The sequence below is a fragment of the Chiloscyllium punctatum genome, chromosome 37 (assembly GCF_047496795.1).
Source record: "Chiloscyllium punctatum isolate Juve2018m chromosome 37, sChiPun1.3, whole genome shotgun sequence".
NCBI lineage: Eukaryota > Metazoa > Chordata > Chondrichthyes > Orectolobiformes > Hemiscylliidae > Chiloscyllium > Chiloscyllium punctatum.
The window spans coordinates 3,623,372-3,635,379 of NC_092775.1; the positions used below are offsets into that span (position 1 = coordinate 3,623,372).

General features: G+C 43.3%; 1 protein-coding gene across 2 annotated transcripts in view; it reads right to left on the reverse strand.

Annotated features, from left to right (window-relative positions):
• Positions 1 to 12,008, reverse strand: part of LOC140462810 (copine-1-like) — a 99,266-nt gene that overhangs the window by 37,624 nt on the left and 49,634 nt on the right. Inside the window, exon 1 of one of the 2 annotated variants that reach the window (XM_072556135.1) lies at positions 4,561 to 4,690. The exons of the other annotated variant lie outside the window; for it this stretch is intronic. The gene's annotated coding sequence lies outside the window, so the exon portion shown is untranslated. Of the gene's footprint in view, positions 1 to 4,560; positions 4,691 to 12,008 lie in introns of those variants that run through there. 2 annotated transcript variants of the gene reach the window in all.

Sequence of the window (12,008 nt, forward strand, 5' to 3'; positions counted from 1 at the left end):
AAAGTCATCTAGTCATTAACATATTGTTTGAAGTGTCAGCTCATACTTCTCCCTACACTTTGACCTGGTTGTACACCTACTAAGAAGGTTCCCACGTTGTGGAATCTAGTCACGTACAAATCTCATGTTACATTTCCTATACTGATCTCTATTCAATGATAATGGGCCTATATCCTGAGGCTGTGAACATTATGAACATAAATCCAAGTTTTTCCTTCATTTGCAAACCACCAGTGAAAGTTAAAGGAGCTCTATCTGAAGCCAAGTATGGACTAGAATGCACTGTGATATCTGCCAGTGTTTCCCCACTGTCAGGTATGTTTACTATGTATCAGCTTTCCTGATGGGCAAGGAGGTGGTGTGATCAGCAGTTCAAAAGTTCACCTACAAGAAATTATTATTGGAGTTGCTTATGATGGGGCTCAGAGTGTGCTTATATATTAAACAAAGCAGCACTCTTTAAAGTGAACAGTTTCAATTCTGAGGGGCTGTGCGACTTTCGAATGTCCAAACACAGTTGAGGGATGACAAGAATGAGCTAACTTAAAGCCTCAAACTTCACAGACAAGAGGAAAAAATAGTGAGAGTGAGAAAGATGGAGCATCCACTAGCTAACAACATACAGAGACATTCATTGTCTAGATTCACCTGAGGAATACCCACTTCACTGGTGCAAGCAGGAGACCCCAATTTAGTCCGAGAGAGAAACTGCCTCACTCAATAAGAATGTGAAATGACTGATGGCCCACTCCACCAACCATTCAAAAACTCTCTAACCCTTTAAGCCCAGTGTTGTTCTGGTGGATCTGCATTGTACCTACAGGAGTATTGACCTCAGAAGGTTAATCCACCCACGTTAAGGTCAGTGATGGGAATGAAACACCTTACTCCTTGAGGAACATATCAGCCATGATCAAATGCTGAGCAGACTCGATGGGCTGAATGGCCTAATACTGCTCTGAGCGCTTATGGTCTCCAAACGTGATCTGTCTGAGGCTTGTGCAGCTAAAACATTATCACTTCCACCCTTTCCAGATTTTCAGCTAAACACCTACTTTCACATGGCCATGTTGGTTTTTTTTCCTACCTGTTCATTAGGTTTTGAAGTCAGAAGTCACACAACACCAGGTTATAGTCCAACAGGCTTACTTGAAATCACAAGCTTTCGCAGTGATGTCCCTTCATCAGGTGACGTCTTCTGACAAAGGAGCAGTGCTCTGAAAGCTTGAGATTTCAAACAAACCTGTTGGACTATAACCTGGAGTCATGTGATTTCTTTGTCCACCCCAATCCAACACCGGCACCTCCAAGTCATAGTTTATGATGGACAGTGAATTCCATTGTACTTTCACAGCAATTAGTCTCTCAACATGAAAATATATTCCAAAATGTCTTTCTTGGATCCAAAATGGATGGTCCACATTCTCCCTCAAAACTCCCATCCCATGTTGAAGTTTAATTTCTGCAATTTTGCCCATTCACTTTCTGTACTTTGTAATTTGCTGCTCTCCACTGACACACCTTATTGTATCTTTAATATTTTCACGTCAACTAAAAACCTGGAATTAAAACTCTCCATTTCTCTGTTAGTGGTGTATATGATGAAAAGCTGAGACCCAGCACACATCCAAAGTGAAACGCCCAAAGCCAGGCCTTGGCAGATGAAAAAGAAGGCACTTTATGGTGAGGGCTCTAAAATAAGCTTGGAGATTTGAGACTGCTCAACCTGCGCTTCAAACCAAAACATTAAATCAACAATGTAAAACTGCAGATTCAAATCAGGAGTCAATAGATAAAACAAACAGCTGGGTAACTCAGCAACCCTGAGAAAACACAACATTTCATGACAGCAAGCTCCCTCCCACTCTGTCCAACAGGCCATGCCAGGGAACAGGCTCCAGAAACCACATACAGGACAGCTTCACTAGTGTAACGTCCCAGCTTGACTCCCATTAAATGAACATTGAAGATCCAGTCTCATAACTCATTCTGATTCCCCCCCTTGAAAAACACCAGTGAAACTGGATCCTAAAGTCAAACTGCAAGTCACTCAACTGTGCTATGTAGACTAGTTTTCGGAATGCAGAGATCAGCCAAAGTAATCATTTGGTCATCTGCTTTTTTTTTCTTTTAATTTCCTTGCAGATCAGGTCACAATCATTAGAGAGCAATAATTTGCTCTGCAAACCTAGACCCCCTTCCTCCATTATAAATCCTGCCAAAAGCCTTACCAGAACTCCATACAATCACCACAGTTGCACCTTGCACATCAACAACATTTACAGGCCAATTCCCATTTGTAAAATACCCTCTAAACTTCGCTCCAGAGTCCTATGCTGCATGGATTAATCTGGTCATACACAGTTCAAAACAGCGATGAGCAGACAAAAAGGGCACGCCCTGCTGAGACTGCACTACTCACTGCCTGTCTTCAAAGAGACTCCTACACAAAATGTCTGACAGATTCATTATTCAAAGTATGAGGAATTGGCAACGGAGGTAAACCAGTAACTGGAAACATCTTTTTTTTGTTAAAAATTACATTGCTTACAACTAGTTTACTGTGCTCAATGTCTTAAGGATAAAGTTAGAAGGGAAAGAATCTCAATTACGGTAAACACATAATTAATTCTCAAACCATGCACTCAGGCTGCTGGGCTGAACTGGGGAACATGGGATAATAGGTTTCAGATTTAAAAGGTGACTGTGATTCAGAAATACCAAAATATCTGACAAACCACTGCTCAACCATTTGTTCATAAACCTGCAATGCAAAGGATATGAGGAACATTCAAAATAGGCAACGGATAAAAACTTGAAGGGGAAAAAGAACTACTGTGCTACAAAGAGGAAGGATGGGAGAATTAATCAGTTTGCCCCCAAAAAGGGGGTAACACAGGAATGACTGGCTGAATCATCTCCTATGGTTTTGAGATTCTATAAATTGTTCAGCATTTTTTGAAGGATTAACAACCCACAGCATATTCTCGGAGAGTTAGTGAACACAACGCAAAACATATGAAACATTCAGGTGGTGACAAAAAGTAGTACTTGATCATTTTTGAAAACTCCTTTAAAAGGATTTTAACAATAAAAGCAGCTCAAATAATAAAACACCTTCCACACCCTCTTGGTAACACAACCAATGAATCATTTTTGAAATTGGCTGACATCAAAGATTCATTGGAAACCCAGTTGTGAACAGGCCATAAAGGAGGCTGTAAAGACAGGTTACAGGAGCTGGCAAAACCATGGTGGATGGGAGCATAATGTGGAAAAATGCAAACTTGTCCATTTTGGCAGAAGACTAAAAACAGCATATTATCTAAATAATATAAGATTGCACAGCTGAGATGCAGAGAAACCTGGGTATCCTCGTGCTTAAATTGCAGGCACCAGAAGTAATTAGGAATGCTAACAGGATGTTATTTATTGAGAGGGGAAATTAATATGGAAGTAGGGAGGTGATATTTCAATTATAGAGCCTGATGAGACCATACCCAGAGGACTGTGCACAGTGTTGGTCACTTATGCTGTATTCCTGCTCCTGATTCCTATGTTTCAATGAAATACATTCAATGTAGTCACATATGTAGACAAACATGGCTGCTAATTTGCATGTGGAGCTGTCATGTTCTTCCAATAATGGCTGTGGAATCTTTAGCATCCAGCTGAAGGGGCAGAGAAGGACAAGGCTTAAAATCTCAGCAGGCAGACTGTATTTCCGACAGTGCAGCACTCCCTCAGTAGTACCACAGTTTGTCAACCTGGACTGTGCCAAGTGGAAGCTGAAGGCAAATCTTCTGTCTCAAGAGAAGTTGGTAAGCAAATAGAAATCAGAATGTGGACCTTGAGGAGAAGGGAGCCACTGGAATTAGATCATGGAGAAAACAGGAGAACAATTTTGAAATCAGTAAAATAAAAATAAAAGGGTTGTGGTCGTTGTAGTTCTGAAACGAAAACGAATTGCTGGAGAAACTCGGCAGCTCTGGCACCATCTGTGGAGAGAGAAACAGTTCGGAGTCCAGTGACCCTTTTTCAGAGTACTCAGTACACAGGAGGGTGGAGCACTATGTACGACAGGCTGCCACAAGTTCCAGCTGTAACAAACTGGGTGCACCGTGGCGACAATCTTACTGGCATAACAATCCCGAGAATCCAAGTTTCACTAAATGTTTCACTGCTGCTGTATGCCTTCTCCACTTCAATCAGACACAACCCTCACTTCAGAAACAAGTTAGGTTTGTGCAGAAGGTCGAGCTAATTGTGCCGGAGAGCCAAGACAGTGCTGAATACACAGCGTTTCCCCCCTGCAGGCATTACTCCACCCCGTCAGCAGCAATTCACTCACACTTTGCAGCATTTCTTAACAACACCATAACACTACAAAAAAACACAACAGACTTTAACTACACAACAATAACTGGAGGTTCGAGAACAGCAGCTTCAGCAGACACTTTCTGGAATCTCCCTTTGCCCGATAGGGATCAACCAGGGGGCAGCTCCTGTGGGACACTGGAAGGAACCCTCGCTGTCAGTGTGTCTCAGTGGGATACTCACTGCGGTACTCAGGGACACTGTATCGTGAACCTCTCCCACACCAACCGCCTCACAGCTCCAGACTGATACACACCAAACCCTCCCCAAAGTCATTGGCTGACCTCCCAGACAGGGATCCCAGCCATTGATCCATTTCAATGTCAATCAGAAAACGTAGCCGGAATTAGGGTATTCCGCCTTGCTGGAATTTGGGTGTGGGCACAGCGAGAGAGAGAGACATTCACTGACAGTCACATGGGGAGAGAAAAAGACACTGACAGAAAGAGAGAGAGAGAGACTGGCATTTCCGACTCTCAGGTAGAGAGAGAGATACACTTAGAGTCACAGGCAGTCACCGACAGTTTCAGGCAGAGATAGTGAGTCACATACAGGCAAGGAATACTGACACACACAGAAAGATAGCAAAAAGACAGGAGATCATCACAGAGAGACTCTGTCACAAATAGCCCCAAACACCCAACTCCCACACTGCACTTTCTACACACAATCCCAAACACTATACATCATACCTAGGGCCCTCAATCCTGTTCTCAAACACTCTGCACAATCACTCCTTTCTACATTTAGGAATCAGGTCTGTAACTTTTTTTAGCATCTTTCTTTAATTACTTTAGATCTGTAACAGACAACTAAAACTAAGCTGTGCTGCAGATGCTGATTTAGCAAGGACCAGCTAACATTCATAATCACTTCAGGTTCAAGTCCCACCCGCTCCAAAAGATGTGTTATAAAATCCCTGAACACTTGCATTTGAAAAAAACCTACATAAGATACTGAAGCAGAAGTGGGCCATTCGGCCCATCGACTTTGCTCTGCCATTCGATCGTGGCTGTTATGTTTCTCAACCCCATTCCCCTGCCTTCTCCCTATAACCCTTGATCCCCTTACTAATTAAGAAATTATCTCGTCTTAAATACTCAATGACTTGTCCTGCACAGCCCTCTGCAGCAATGAGTTCCACAGAGGCACCACCCTCTGGCTGAAGAAATTCCTCATCTCCATTCTAAAGAGTCATCCCTTCTCTTTGAGGCAGTGCCCTAGGGTCCTCGTCTCTCCTACTGGTGGAAACATCTTCTCCATGTCCACTCCAACCAGGCCCCTCAGTATTCTGCAAACTTCAATCAAATTCCCCCCTCATCCTTCTAACGTCCACTGAGTACAGACCCAGAATCCACAAACCCTTCATCCCCAAGATCATTCTTGGGAAGCTCTCCAACACCAACCCTTAGATACAGGGCCCAAAACCGCTCACAATATTCACAACTGCTCACAATGCAGCCTGACTTATACAGCCTTAACAGTGTGTCTCTACTCTTGTATTCTAGCCCTCTTGAAATAAACATTAACATTGCATTTGCCTTCTTAGCCACAAACTGAACCTGCATGTTAACCTGAAGAGAATCATGAACTAGAACTCGAGACCTTTCGTGCTTCAGTTTTCCAAAGCCTTTCCCTATTTAGAAAAAAGTCTAGGCCTCTACTCTTCCTCCCAAATGCACAACTTCACACTTTCCCACATTGCATTCCATCCACCACTTCTCTGCCCATTCTCCCAGTCTGTCGAAATCTTCTGCAGCCTCCACACTTCAACACTACCTGTCCCTCTTATCTTTTGAGTCATCTACAAAATTAGCTACAGTAACCTCAATTCCTTTGTCCAGGTCCCTGCAGAACACCATGAATAACCAGTTGCCATCCTGAAAAAGACATCTTCATCCATACATTGGCTGACTGGCAGAAGGCAATCCTCTATCCATGCTAGAACCTTGCCCTGAACACCATGGGTTCTTCTCTTATTTAGCGGTTTCCTGTGCAGCATCTCATTAAAAGCCTTCTGGAAATCCAAATAGATCCTGTCCACTGGCTCTTGCTTGTTATCTCCTCAAAGAATTCTAACAGATTTGTCAGGCATTATCTTGAAGGCGTCACACTGACTCAGCACTTCAAAGTACTCCACAATTTCATTCTTAATTATAGACTCTAAAATCTTCCCAACAGGCTAAACGGCCTATAGTTTCCGATCTTCTGTCTCCCTCCCTTAAACTGGGGTGTTACATCAGCCATTTTCCAGTCCTGCGGGACTCTCTCTGACTCCTGTGATTTCTGAAGATCACTGTCCAATCCCTCTACATCCCCTCAGCTATCTCCTTCAGAACCCTGGGGTGTAGTCCATCTGGTCCAGGTGAGTTATCCACCTTCAGACCTTTCAACTGCCCTAGCATCTTCCCCTTAGTGATGATCATTACACTCATCTGTCCCCCGACTCCCCATTTCTGGTATGAAGACCGATGCAAAGTTATTAATCAGTTCCTCAGCTATTTCTTTGTTCCCATTTTCACTTCTTTCACTATCAATCCTCAGCCTAGATTCACATCTGAAGATTGTATTTCTTGTTCTGCTCCAAATTTGGGGAGGAAATGTGGTATTGTCACTAGACTAGTTTAGGAGAAAGTGAGGACTGCAGATGCTGGAGACCAGAGTTGAAAAATGTGGTGGAAAAACACTAGACTAGTTTAATTTGGAAAACTTAGCCAGCAGGGACGAATTACACCAAAGGGTCTGTTTCGATGCTGTATGACTATTAATCCAGAGACCCAGCTGACCACTGTCAAACAAAAAACCAGAGAGCAATGCAGATGCTGGAAGTCAGAAACAAAAACAGAAATTTCTGGAAAAGCCCAGCAGGTCTGGCAGCATCTGTGGAGAGAAATCAGAGTTAATGTTTCCAATCCAGTGATCCTTCCTTCATTTCAGTTCTGAAGAAGGTTCACTGGAGCTGAAATGCATTCTAAATCATGATGCAAAACCTATTTTTCCAGCAATTTTGTTTCTACCCATTGTGCCACCATGCTGACCATGTAATGTTCTAGAGCGTCAGTTTCAAAGCCTGTCATGGCAACTGGTGGAAGTTGAATTCAATAAAGAAATTTGGAATTAAGAGTCAAATGATGACCATGAATCCGTTGTCAGATAAACCCATCGGGATCATTAATGGAAAGAAATCTGCTGTCCTTACTGATCTGGCCTATACATCACTCCTGAAGGAGAGCAATAATTGCTGTCTGGGCATTTAGGGATGGACAATAAATGCTGGCCTAGCCAGTGATGCTTATGTCCCATTAATGAACTTTTTTTTAAAAAAGCACCTCAAAGTACAGTACAGCCAATTAAATGCCTTTGAAATGCTGTCACTCTTGAATGCAATGTTGTGTAATTTAGAAGTAACAATTAGCCAACACGGTTCCTATTGTAGTTCACTGTAGTAATTGTGTACAAGTTGTGCAATGAGTTGTGGATATTAATTAGGAATTGACTTGTGTCCCCATGTCATTAATTTATGTTCCTTTGTGTAAATGGCTTTCTTTCAATTTGAGAATGATACCTATTGCCATGTTTTTGCCTGTGATTGAACAGGCTGACTCCCAGCCCACAGATTTTCTGAGGCATGGGACATAAAGTCTCATGTTGTACTGGAATCTGGAGGACAGGATGGTGTTCTTTCCTCATCAATTGCTCCATCTCAAAGACATTTGGGCTCACAGCAGTTGGATGGACCAGCTGTTGTCATTTTGAATGATTGGTAGAAAGCTCCTCTCAGTCATCCATGTTAATATGCCATGCTTCAAGGAGATCTTCACAGACTAACCAGTCTGTAACTTCCATCTTCTGTCTCCCTCCCTTCCTAAACAGGGCTGGGACATTAGCCATTTTCCAGCTTATAGCAAGGATGTTATTAAACGGCTTGAAAGGATATTGGAGCGGGAGGGGGAGGATCCAGGTGTTGTGGTCCACGTTGGTACTAACAACATAGGCAAGACTAGGGTGGAGGACCTGTTTGGGGATTACGAGGCACTAGGCAGGAAATTGAAGCACACGTCCTCAAGGGTCATAATCTCCGGATTACTGCCCGAGCCATGTGCCAATTGCATAGGGACAAGAAAATTAGGCAAGTAAACACGTGGCTAAGGGATTGGTGTGGGAAAGAGGGATTCTACTTCATGGGGCATTGGCATCAGTTTTGGAACCGGGGGGATCTGTACCGTTGGGACGGTCTCCACCTGAACCGATCAGGTACCAATGTTATAGTGAAGAGGATGAATAGGGTGGTCAGTAGGACTTTAAACTTCTGAGTGAGGGGGAAGGGAAAGTGAAAGCGACAGGGAGTATGGAGTTAAATGGAAAGACAAGCAGCAGGATAGCATGTGTCCAGGCGGATTTAAAATTGAGGCAGTCTGGGAATGCAGAAAAAAGCAAGGATAACTTAGGACATCATATGACTTCCAATATCTCTTATGATAAGAAAGTTAGCATTAAGGCGCTTTACCTGAATGCGCGTAGCATTCATAACAAAGCAGATGAACTAATGGCACAGATCATAGTGAATGATTATGATGTGGTAGGCATCACAGAGACTTGGTTACAGGAGGGTCAGGACTGGCAGTTAAACATCCAAGGATTTTCAACTTATCGAAAAGACAGGGAGGTCGGCAGAGGGGGTGGGGTTGCCTTGTTAGTTAAGAACAATATTAAATGTATGGCACTGAATGACATAGCATTAGATGATGTGGAGTCTGTGTGGGTTGAATTGAGGAACCACAAAGGCAAAAAAACCATAATTGGAGTTGTGTACAGACCTCCTAACAGTGGTCAGGAGCAGGCACGCAACATGTACCGGGAAATAGAGAAGGCATGTCAGAAAGGCAAGGTCACGGTGATCATGGGAGACTTCGATATGCAGGTGGACTGGGTAAATAATGTTGCCAGTGGATCCAAAGAAAGGGGATTCATGGAATGCTTACAGGATGGCTTTTTGGAACAGCTTGTCATGGAGCCCACAAGAGAGCAGGCTATTCTGGACCTAGTGCTTTGCAATGAACCAGACTTTATAAAAGATCTTAAAGTAAGGGAACCCTTAGGAAGCAGTGATCATAATATGGTAGAGTTCAGTCTGGAGTTTGAAAGAGAGAAGGCAAAATCGGATGTAATGGTGTTACAGTTAAATAAAAGGTAATTATGAGGGCATGAGAGAGGAACTGACAAAAATAGACTGGAAGCAGAGGCTTGCGGGGAAGACAGTAGAGCAAAAATGTCAGGGGTTTGTGGGTATAATTAAGGACACTGTACAGAGGTTCATCCCCAAGAAAAGAAAGATTATCCAGGGAGGGATTAGACAGCCATGGCTGACAAAGGAAGTCAGGAAATGTATTAAAGAAAAAGAGAGATCCTATAAAGTGGCCAAGAGCAGTGGGAAATCGGAAGATTGGGAAGGCTACAAAAACAAACAGAGGATAACAAAGAGAGTAATAAGAAAGGAGAGGATCAAATATGAAGGTAGGCTAGCCAGTAATATTAGAAACGATAGTAAAAGTTTCTTTCAATACATAAGAAACAAACGACAGGCAAAAGTAGACATTGGGCCACTTCAAACTGATGCTGGAAGCCTAGTGATGGGAGATAAGGAAATAGCAGGAGAACTTAACAAGTACTTTGCGTCAGTTTTCACAGTGGAAGACAGGAGTAATATCCCAACAATTAAAGGGAGTCAGGAGGCTGAGTTGAGTATGGTTGTCATTACAAAAGAGATAGTGCTAGAAAAGCTAAAAAGTCTTAAAATTGATAAATCTCCTGGCCCCGATGGGATACATCCTAGATGTCTGAGAGAGGTGGCTGAGGAAATAGCGAAGGCATTGGTTGAGATCTTTCAAGAGTCACTGGAGTCAGGGAAAGTCCCGGATGATTGGAAGATCGCTGTTGTAACCTCATTGTTCAAGAAAGGATCAAGACAAAAGATGGAAAATTATAGGCCAATTAGCCTAACCTCGGTTGTTGGTAAAATTCTAGAATCCATCATTAAGGATGAGGTTTCTAAATTCTTAGAAGAGCAGAATCTGATTAGAACAAGTCAACATGGATTTAGTAAGGGGAGGTCATGCCTGACAAACCTGTTGGTATTCTTTGAAGAGGTGACAAGCAGGTTAGACAAGGGAAACCCAGTCTATCTAGACTTCCAAAAGGCCTTTGATAAGGTGCCACACGGGAGGCTGCTGAGCAAGGTGAGGGCCCATGGTTTTCGAGGTAAGCTACTGGGATGGATTGAGGATTGGCTGTCTGACAGAAGGCAGAGAGTTGGGATAAAAGGTTCTTTTTCAGAATGGCAGCCGGTGAGAAGCGGTGTCCCGCAGGGTTCAGTGTTGGGGCCACAGCTGTTCGCATTATATATTAATGATCTGGACGAAGGGACTGGGGGCATTCTAGCGAAGTTTGCAGATGATACGAAGATAGGTGGACAGGCAGGTAGTACTGAGGAAGTGGGGAGGCTGCAGAAGGATCTAGACAGTTTGGAAGAGTGGTCCAGGAAATGGCTGATGGAATTCAACGTGAACAAATGCGAGGTCTTGCACTTTGGCAAAAAGAATAAAAGCACAGACTACTTTCTAAACACTGAGAAAATTCGTAAAGCCAAAGTACAAAGGGATCTGGGAGTGCTAGTCGAGGATTCTCTAAAGGTCAACATGCAGGTTGAGTCTGTGATTAAGAAAGCGAATGCGATGTTGTCACTTATCTCAAGAGGGTTGCAATATAAAAACACCATTGTGCTACTGAGACTTTATAAAGCTCTGGTTAGGCCCCATTTGGAGTACTGTGTCCAGTTTTGGTCCCCACACCTCAGGAAGGACATACTGGCACTGGAACATGTCCAGCGGAGATTCACACGGATGATCCCTGGAATGGTAGGCCTAACATATGAGGAACGGCTGAGGATCTTGGGATTGTATTCATTGGAGTCTAGAAGATTAAGGGGAGACTTAATAGAGACGTACAAGATAATACATGGCTTGGAAAGGGTGGATGCTAGGAAATTGTTTCCGTTAGGTGAGGAGACTAGGACCCGTGGACACAGCCTTAGAATTAGAGGGGGTAAATTCAGAACAGAAATGCGGAGACATTTCTTCAGCCAGAGAGTGGTGGGCCTGTGGAATTCATTGCCGCAGAGTGCAGTGGAGGCCGGGACGCTAAATGTCTTCAAGGCAGAGATTGATAGATTCTTGTTGTCTCAGGGAATGAAGGGCTACGGGGAGAATGCGGGTAAGTGGAGTTGAAGTGCCCAGCAGCCATGATTGAATGGTGAAGTGGACTCGATGGGCCGAATGGCCTTACTTCCACTCCTATGTCTTATGGTCTTATGGAGGGTTCAGAAAATATTTACCAGGATGTTGCCAGACATGGAGCATTTGCAAGATAAAAATAGACTCGAAAAGCTGGGATCTTTTTATTCCATTGAGAGGTGACCTCATTGAGGTTTATAAAATTATGAGGGGCATAGAGGTGGTGAACAGCAAGGGTCTTTTCCCCAGGGTGGGGGCGTTCCAAACTAGGGGGCACATTTTTAAGGTGAGGGGAAAGACTGAAAAAGCACGAGGTGGTAACTTTTTTTTTAAACCATTCTC